The following is a 10149-nucleotide window of genomic DNA, read 5'->3' as shown; positions in this document are numbered from 1 at the left end:
ATATATAGCGTTTTTCTCGCAATATCTATCTCATTATAATAGATGTCTTTATTGAAAAGATTGTATTTACATTGGAACCAACTCAGTCGATGGCAACTATGGTACACAATATTGCTCCATCACTGACATTACATTACGCTAGAACTGATCCTTCTGCCAAACCGCAAGCCTGCGTCACACTGAAACATTCACGTCATACACTTTCATCCCCTTCTAAAGCCATTAACATAATTCCATTCATGTCTGTCTGACATCCATATTTCTATAAGGCCCCTGGGATCCCCTTTTCCCCCCACAGGAGGTCTACACAGCCCTGTTAGTCATTTCCAAATGCATCTTTCCCCACTTCCTTGAGGCAATCACTGGCCTGTATGTGATTGGCTAAGAAAACACAATTTTCACTTTGTTTTCACCAATCAGATCAACTACCTCAATGACCAAATGACAGGACACACATTGGGTGTGTTCCTCTACTCAGACGTTCCTGACACATGCCAGATCTTACAATGCCTGGAGAGGTATTTTACATATCTACTAGCCACCTCGTTATAGCAATCTGGTGCCCGATGTGCAACCATTGGTTGATGCATGCAATGTCTGAGCAGGGAAACCCAACCTTGAACATTCCCTTAGTCCCTCTTGAGGATGCAGTAGAGGTTTATCTATGCAGTCACTTCACCCCAACCTTTTTTATTTTTTAACTAGGCAAGTCAGTTAAAAACAAATTCTTGTTGACAATGACAGCCTACCGGGGAACAGTGGGGTAACTGCCTTGTTCAGAATTACACCTTGTCCACTCGGGGATTTGATCCAGCAACATTTCGGTTCCTGGCCCAACGCTCTAACCACTAGGCTACCTGCTACCTACATGTACAAATAACCTCGACTGACCTGTACCCCCGCACATTGACTGTGTACCGGTACCCCCATTGTCATTTTATTGTGTTACTTTTTTACCTTAGTTTATTTTGTTAACTCTTTCTTGAACCGCACTGTTGGTTAAGGGTTTGTAAGTAAGCATTTCACTGTAAGGTCTACACTTGTTGTTTTCGGCGCATGTGACAAATAAAGTTTGATTTGATGTAGCGAATTAAGACCAGCAAGATCCAGAAGGAGACAGTTCCCAGCACGAGAGAGAAGACTGACGCCATGAGGAGAGAGTAACCAAAGAACTCTGCACCGGGCCGCTCATACTAGAACGGTTGCGGTAGTAAAAACGCAAAGACAAAGATGAAGAAGGCCTGTGGAAGCTGTGCTCAGCACGCTGGGCCACCACTAGCGGTAGTCCTCGCCAGACAGCAGGAAGTAGGTGAGCGCCACCGAGATGCAGGCGCCTAACAAGAGGAAGATGCTATACAGGGTGTAATGCTCACGGCCCCACATGGTGGCGAAGATGTAGTACAGCTCCACTGGGATGGCACTGAGGGAGGTTAGGGCAATACGTCAGAAATACACAATATACACTCTTTATGTTTGGGTGTTGTTCAGCGTTCTGTGACAAATTACTTTGAGCTAGCTACTAAAATCCCAATCAGAAATAGATTGCCCTGACATAGAGAAAGGGGGGAGGGAGAGAAATGATTAGAAACAAGGCTATACACAATAGATGGAGTGTCTGGGTGTTGTTCAGCGTTCTGTGACAAATTACTGAGCTACTAAAAGGCCAGACCACAAATAAAATGTGATCGATTAGTTTTATACATAACAAGGGAGCTGGAGGAGGGATGGAAGGTTAGGTGGCAGGAAGGGAGGGAGCGAATGAAGGAAGGATGAAAAGAGCGTGGTAGCAAGGAGAGATGGGTAGAGAGAGGAAGAAGGGAGAGAAGAGGAGGGAGGGAGGGGGAAGAGGGCAGAGAGTCAGATGCAAGCAGAGATGGAGACAAGAGAGAAGCTTTAGGTTAATTGAAACTGAACAGTTCAAGACACTACACACATCCTGCTGAAAATACACACATACTGTGTAAAAGTTTTATTGTAATTGAAACTCTACCAGACTTGACAAAAATACATTAAATGTACAATATATGGAACATAACATTTACGATATATATGGCATGAAAATAAAATAAAATCGGTCAAGTCACCTGAGAAGAGTGAGGAGGATTGTCCAGACCAGGCACTGGCCATGTATCTGTGTGTAGAGGAGGATTGTCCAGACCAGGCACTGGCCATGTATCTGTGTGTAGAGGAGGATTTTCCAGACCAGGCACTGGCCATGTATCTGTGTGTAGAGGAGGATATTCCAGACCTGGCACTGGCCATGTATCTGTGTGTAGAGGATATTCCAGACCTGGCACTGGCCATGTATCTGTGTGTAGAGGATATTCCAGACCAGGCACTGGCCATGTATCTGTGTGTAGAGGATTTTCCAGACCAGGCACTGGCCATGTATCTGTGTGTAGAGGATATTCCAGACCAGGCACTGGCCATGTATCTGTGTGTAGAGGATATTCCAGACCAGGCACTGGCCATGTATCTGTGTGTAGAGGAGGATATTCCAGACCCAGCAGATGGCCATGTATCTGTGTTTAGAGGAAGATATTCAAGACCAGGCACTGGCCATGTATCTGTGTGTAGAGGAGGATATTCCAGACCCAGCATTGGCCATGTATCTGTGTGTAGAGGAGGATATTCCAGACCTGGCACTGGCCATGTATCTGTGTGTAGAGGAGGATATTCCAGACCCAGCAGATGGCCATGTATCTGTGTTTAGAGGAAGATATTCAAGACCAGGCACTGGCCATGTATCTGTGTGTAGAGGAAGATATTCCAGACCAGGCACTGGCCATGTATCTGTGTGTAGAGGAGGATATTCCAGACCAGGCACTGGCCATGTATCTGTGTGTAGAGGAGGATATTCCAGACCCAGCAGATGGCCATGTATCTGTGTTTAGAGGAAGATATTCAAGACCAGGCACTGGCCATGTATCTGTGTGTAGAGGAGGATATTCCAGACCCAGCATTGGCCATGTATCTGTGTGTAGAGGAGGATATTCCAGACCAGGCACTGGCCATGTGTCTGTGTTTAGAGGAAGATATTCAAGACCAGGCACTGGCCATGTATCTGTGTGTAGAGGAGGATATTCCAGACCAGGCACTGGCCATGTATCTGTGTGTAGAGGAGGATATTCCAGACCAGGCACTGGCCATGTGTCTGTGTTTAGAGGAAGATATTCAAGACCAGGCACTGGCCATGTATCTGTGTGTAGAGGAGGATATTCCAGACCAGGCACTGGCCATGTATCTGTGTGTAGAGGAGGATATTCCAGACCAGGCACTGGCCATGTGTCTGTGTGTAGAAACTACAGGAGCAGTATCCTGACACACAACTCGGCAACGCGTATAGCATGATGGCCGCCGAGTTGATAGCACCATGACGATGCACGTTAAACATTCCCAGCAACGCCATGACGATGATCCCTACAGCAACAAGACACACAGGGGTCAAAATGGGAGAGCTTCAGGAGCCTATCAGGAGCCTGTCGTGATAATAGCTCACAATGTCTACTGACTACTTTGTCACTGGCATATCTGTGTACATCCACACCCATGTTCTGTGTCTGTGTGCTTATCAGATGTCCAGTTCTTATGTCACACAGACATTCAATCCCCGTGCAATGGGAAGTAACACAAGGGGAAAGGAATGCAATGCATTTGATGAACGCTAGGTGTCAAACATCACACAACCATAAACAACTGGTCAAATTCAACCCTGATCCGCTCTTAGATTTTTCTGGATAAAGATTCTGTATTCTGAGGCATTAATTGTAAGATTTGATGAATGTGTTCTGAGTGTTAAACCAGTGTGTTGATGGGTTACCTGTCACCAGGGTTAGAAACTGAGTTCCCACTCCCAACACGGCACACAGCAGGCTTTTATAAGGAGGGACCCGGAAAACGTCCGTTTGGATGATTTACCAGCCACTGTCCCCTTGGTCCAGATCATCACAGCTCCCCTCCTCAACATTGTACCTACAGTAACAACAGGAACGTAAGAAAGAGCTTGAACAATGGAAAAGTAATTCCCACACATTTTAGCTCCCATTTCCAGACATAATCCCATTTAAACATGATTTATAGCCACAAATAGACCTACTCTTATATGCCCAAACTGTTGCATTCCAACACCAATTTGACCTCTCTGGTGAAACAGAACACCATTACAATGTCTAATCATCCCCAGTCCGTCACCTAATTGGTCACCTGGCGAAGTCGTTCTTGAGGACCTGGATGAGGATGATGTCAAAGCCCAGCAGTAGCACCACCAGCACCAGGGAGATGTCCAGAGTCTTGGGGAAGAACGAGTAGTCCCTCAGCCTCTCTGCCAGCCGGGTGTGGGTCAGAGGGCTATCAAACCAGTGCACGCTGTAGGTGAAGGACAGTGCCAGCCTGCCGCCTGTCCCCACCAACCCGTGTCTGGCGCCACCGCCACCCTCCTCCAGAGGCACTGGCTTGGAGTCCTTCACTGAGACGTTGGCAAAGATCACAGAGTCGCCGTTGTACACAATGTTGAAGTCCAGGTGTGTCCACAGCCCTACCTGTGTACACATAAAAGACACAGACACAGAGACAGACAGACAGACAGACAGAGAGACAGACAGAGAGAGAGACAGACAGACAGACAGAGAGACAGACAGACAGAGAGAGACAGACAGACAGACAGACAGACAGACAGACAGACAGACAGACAGACAGACAGACAGACAGACAGACAGACAGACAGACAGACAGACAGACAGACAGACAGACAGACAGACAGACAGACAGACAGACAGACAGACAGACAGTGAGAGCCCGTAGACATGGGTCTGTACTGGGATGTAAAGGGAGATAGAACTGAAGAACGACCGACTGACCCTCATAATGACGTTGAGGCAGGAAGCCACTCTCCTCCATGTATCCCACAAAGCCCCAGGTGGGAATGTCATCCAGGACAAACTCAAAGTAATACGGCTCCTCTATGGCCTCTCGGAGCTGGTCCACCTACAAGAAAGGAGACATAAAAGGAAAGATGTCACCAATTAGACTCGGTACACCTTTCAATTATGCAATGTACTGTGAAGTTGTGTGTATTTTGTCCGAACGCAAATACCTCTTTCTCTGTTAGACTTAGATGGCAGTGACTTTTTTTTTCTGTATTCTCACAGAATTTGATTTCATACAGGGACTCTGTCATCCAATCTCCATCAAGCACTTCTCCCACAGTAAGGGACTTATGGAGCACGTGGGGAGAAAAGTTTCTCAGACATTATATGCTAAGTCCTCATAGAGATATTATATACAGTACTGATAACATACAGTTCAGTTAACTGAAGAGCCATACAAGCATAAAACCATTAGTCATATATTTGCATATTCATATGTATTCATGGTCCTCTTATGGCCTGCAAACAGACAACATGTAGTAATGATACGTTCTCTGGGGGTTGTGGTAAGGACCAACTTTGTTGACATGTAGGGTTTCGGGATCCCCTTACTTGTAGCTCACTTTAGCCCATGTCATCTGTGGCATGAGACACAAGACCAATGTGCAATAGCTTATCATCCTGCAGACTCCTTGCTGTGTAGGATGCTCCATTTCAGCCATTATGAGCCCTGTTGAAAATGAATAGAGTTTCAATATATTAAGAATACAGTACCGCAAGAGTTGAACAGGTCGAGTCTCAAAAAGCCTAGAAGCATATTCAGGGATTACAGCAAACTATTGCAAAAACATTAGCATTTCACCATAGGTAAATATACAGTGAGTATACCAAATATTAAGAACATCTGCTCTTCCCATTACATAGACTGACCAGGTGAATCCAGGTGAAAGCTATGATCCCTTATTGATGTCACTTGTTAAATCCACGTCAATCAGTGTAGATGAAGGGGAGGAGACCGGTTAAAGGAGGATTTTCAAGCCTTAAGACGATTGGGACATGGATTATGTATGCCATTCAGAGGGTGAAGAGGCGAGACAAAATATTTAAATGACTTTGAACGGGGTATGGTAGTAGGTGCCAGGCGCACCAGTTTGTGTCAAGAATGGCAATGCTGCTGTTTTTTTTTAACGTTCAACAGTTTCCCGTGTGTATCAAGAATGGTCCACCACCCAAATGACACCCAGCCAACTTGACAACTGTGGGGTCAACATGGTGGGGGGGGTATTTAGCCAATTCAACAGCCATCACCCACATAGCAACTGTCCCTAGCTACCTGTGAAACAACAACACATCGATAGTGCATTGCAGGAGTGAACTCTAAGCAAAGAGTCTGTAGTCAGTGTTGAGTCTACTAACTACATTAAAACATGCACAATACTTGTTTTCATCTAAAGTCCTCTAGTTACAGTTGAAGTCGTTAGTTTACATACACTTAGGTTGGAGTCACTAAAACTCATTTTTCAACCACTCCACAAATTTCTTGTTAACAAACTATAGTTTTGGCAAGTCAGTTAGGACATCTACTTTGTGCATGACACAAGTAATTTTTCCAACAATTGTTTTCAGACAGATTATTTAACTTATAATTCACTGTATCACAATTCCAGTGGGTCAGAAGTTTACATACACTAAGTTGACTTTGCCTTTAAACAGCTTGGAAAATTCCAGAAAATTATGTCATGGCTTTAGAAGCTTCTGATAGGAAAATTGACATCATTTGAATCAATTGGAGGTGTACCTGTGGATGTATTTCAAGACGTACCTTCAAACTCAGTGCCTCTTTGCTTGACATCATGGGAAAATCAAAAGAAATCAGCAAAGACCTCAGAAAAAAAATGTAGACCTCCACAAGTCTGGTTCATCCTTGGGAGCAATTTCCAAATGCCTGAAGGTACCATGTTCAGCTGTACAAACAATAGTATGCAAGTATAAACACAGTGGGACCACGCAGCCGTCATACCGCTCAGGAAGGAGACGTATTCTGTCTCCTAGAGATGACTGTACTCTGGTGCGAAAAGTGCAAATCAATCCCAGAACAACAGCAAAGGACCTTGTGAAGATGCTGGAGGAAACAGGTACCAAAGTATCTATATCCACAGTAAACCGAGTCCTATGTCGACATAACCTAAAAGGCCGCTCAGCAAGGAAGAAGCCACTGCTCCAAAACCGCCATCAAAAAGCCAGACTACAGTTTGCAACTGCACATGGGGACAAAGATCGTACTTTTTGGAGAAATGTCTTCTGGTCTGATGAAACAAAAATAGAACTGTTTGGCCATAATGATCATCGTTATGTTTGGAGGAAAAAGGGGGAAGCTTGCAAGCTGAAGAACACCATCCCAACCGTGAAGCACGGGGGTGGCAGCATCATGTTGTGGGGGTGCTTTGCTGCAGGAGAGACTGGTGCACTTCACAAAATAGATTGCATCATGAGGCAGGAAAATGATGTGGATATATTGAAGCAACATCTCAAGACATCAGTCAGGAAGTTAAAGCTTGATCACAAATGGGTCTTCCAAAGGGACAATGACCCCAAGCATACTTCCAAAGTTGTGGCAAAATGGACAACAAAGTCAAGGTATTGGAGTGGCCATCACAAAGCCCTGACCTCAATCCCACAGAAAATATGTGGGCAGAACTGAAAAAGTGTGTGCAAGCAAGGAGGCCTACAAACTGACTCAATTACACCAGCTCATTCAGGAGGAATGTGCCAAAATTCACCCAATTTGTGGGAAGTTTATGGAAGGCTACCTGACGTTTGACCCAAGTTAAACCATTTAAAGGCAATGCTACCAAATACTAATTGAGTGTATGTAAACTTCTGACCCACTGGGAATGTGATGAAAGAAATAAAAGCTGAAATAAATCATTCTCTCTACTATTGTTCTGACATTTCACATTCATAAAATAAAGTGGTGATACTAACTAACTCAAGACAGGGAATTTTTACTTGGAATAAATGTCAGGAATTGTGAAAAACTGAGTTTAAATGTATTTGGCTGAGATGTATGTAAACCTCCGACTTCAACTGTACATCGAGGAACTTGCTACCGTGCCGTGCATCAACTAGCTCAAGAACATACTTATTTATAAGCGCGGAAATCGATTCTGCCGTACGAGCATGCTTTTGCGGCACAGTCGATAGCGCGCCGGACCTCGGGCTTAGAAGGTCGATGCTGTTTCATTACATTGGTGTCAGAAGTGGGATCGGACCTTGCATCCACGACAGTGCGTGTGCTTGGCGGGTGAGCGCGTTCCTGTAGACGTAGAGTCGCAAGCTAACGCGAGGACGCGCTCTTTGAAAGGAGGGATTCGTTTAACGGCTATCAAACCAGTCCACGGTGATGCAATCGATTCTGCGGCACAGTCGATAGCGCGCCGGACTTCAGGTTAGAAGGTCGAGGGTTCAAGACCTGCTCCCTGCTGTTTTATTACAATACTTACTCTACTCCTCTCTCCTCCTCAGCAATGTCCTGCTGGGATTAATCTAAATATTGATAAAAATAATAATTTAGGTTCAATTGTGCTACTTCCATTATATAGGAATCCAGATATGTATCGTACTTTTAAAGACACATGAATCGAAGGAGACCGACACCTCACCTTAAAAAATACAAATAACGACGGCTCAGTGGGCGGGTTGAAGACGCAAAAAACACACCTCCACTACAGAGTTTCAAAACTTGTCTTTGCCACCTCGTTAATCTATCTTCAAATGATTATTCATTAACCCCTCACATTTGTCCATTTAAATAATATATCATAAACATTTCGTGTGTGCATATTCACTGCTGTAATGTGTACTGAGCTATAATAAGAACCGTCCTGTGTTAATTTTTTTATATTTATATATATATTTTTTTCCCTTCTTTTTTTAAAAATATTTTTTTATTAACAGTAACATACAAAACATAAACATAACAGCCAGAGGGATTCCACAAAGAAATGATTAAAAAAAATAAAAAATAAAACTAATCCACATTATATCAATTCAAATACAGACATGTAGTGAATACATTTTTAACATTTTGTTTTGTATACGTTTTAATGACTCTAAATAGCATTCCACAATAGATAAAAAAAATGTAAAAAAGGAGCTTTTTCTTCATAAATTTTGATTTGTCTAAGAAAAATGATCCTCTTAAAATAAAGAGATTTATGACATACTCACGTTCAATTGTGGAATCAGTGTAGTAAAATAATATGTCAAACTTAGACATTTCAATGGTTGTATGCAATTTGAGGTCAAAATATAGTTTTACATCAGTCCAGAACACTTCACTATATAAACAATGACAGAATAAGTGTTCAATAGATTCAGGTTCTAGTTCAGAAAAACTGCATTCACTGGTAACATCAGGTATATATTTAGAAATCAAGCTATTACACGGATAGAATCTATGGATAATCTGAAAGGAGATCTCCTTTACTTTATTGGTCACCATAAATGTGTGTGGAGTGAGTCAAGCACGGCTCCAGTTTACATCAAACGATGAAGCCCAACAAAATATCGCAGAGGGAATAGACTTCCTGTAGAAAATATCCCTTAATAAACGATTGTTGAATTTCGTATCTAGTAGACCTATGCCATTCACCTGGATATCGCTTACAATCGGAGATATTCCAAAATATGCATTATTCTGAAGTAAAGTTTTTATCCCACTAGGTATAGCTTTAATAACAGTGTCATATTCCTTGCTTAAAACCTCAAAGTTGTATCTTTCCATAAATTCTCTCCGCGTAAATAGGTACGTAATATTAACTAATTGGCTGACAAGGATAATGTTTTTCGAGAACCATTTATGGTAAAATAACATCTTGTTTCTTTGTAATATCGAACCATTGTTCCATATAAAACATTTATGAGGTGAAAAGTTGTGTTTATACAATAAAGCCCAGCACATGAAAGCCTGCTTGTGAAAAGCCGCCAGTTTCACAGGAAGTTTACCCACAATATATGGACATCGTAGTAAAAGATTAAGCCCTTCGAACTTCTGAAAAACAAAATGAGGTATAATATTCCAGAAACTATGAGGATTTTTTATGTACCTTTTAATCCAGTTGATTTTTGATATCTGATTGAATAGAGTGAAGTCTAAGACATTTAGACCGCCATCACAAACCCTGTTGGTGATAACATCTCTTTTTATCTTATGTAGCTTGTTTTTCCATATGAAGTTGTACAATAGCTTATCTAAGATACAACAAGTGGATTTGGGAATGTC

General features: G+C 42.8%; 1 pseudogene; it reads right to left on the bottom strand.

The window, feature by feature from the left end:
* Positions 1-2466: 2466 nt before the first annotated feature.
* Positions 2467-5545, bottom strand: LOC120028161 (annotated as a pseudogene).
* Between the last annotated feature and the right edge of the window lie 4604 nt (positions 5546-10149).

The sequence above is a fragment of the Salvelinus namaycush genome, chromosome 33 (assembly GCF_016432855.1).
Source record: "Salvelinus namaycush isolate Seneca chromosome 33, SaNama_1.0, whole genome shotgun sequence".
NCBI classification, from domain to species: domain Eukaryota; kingdom Metazoa; phylum Chordata; class Actinopteri; order Salmoniformes; family Salmonidae; genus Salvelinus; species Salvelinus namaycush.
The sequence above is the reverse complement of the archived record's forward strand: the minus strand, read 5'-3'. Positions and strand labels throughout refer to the sequence as shown.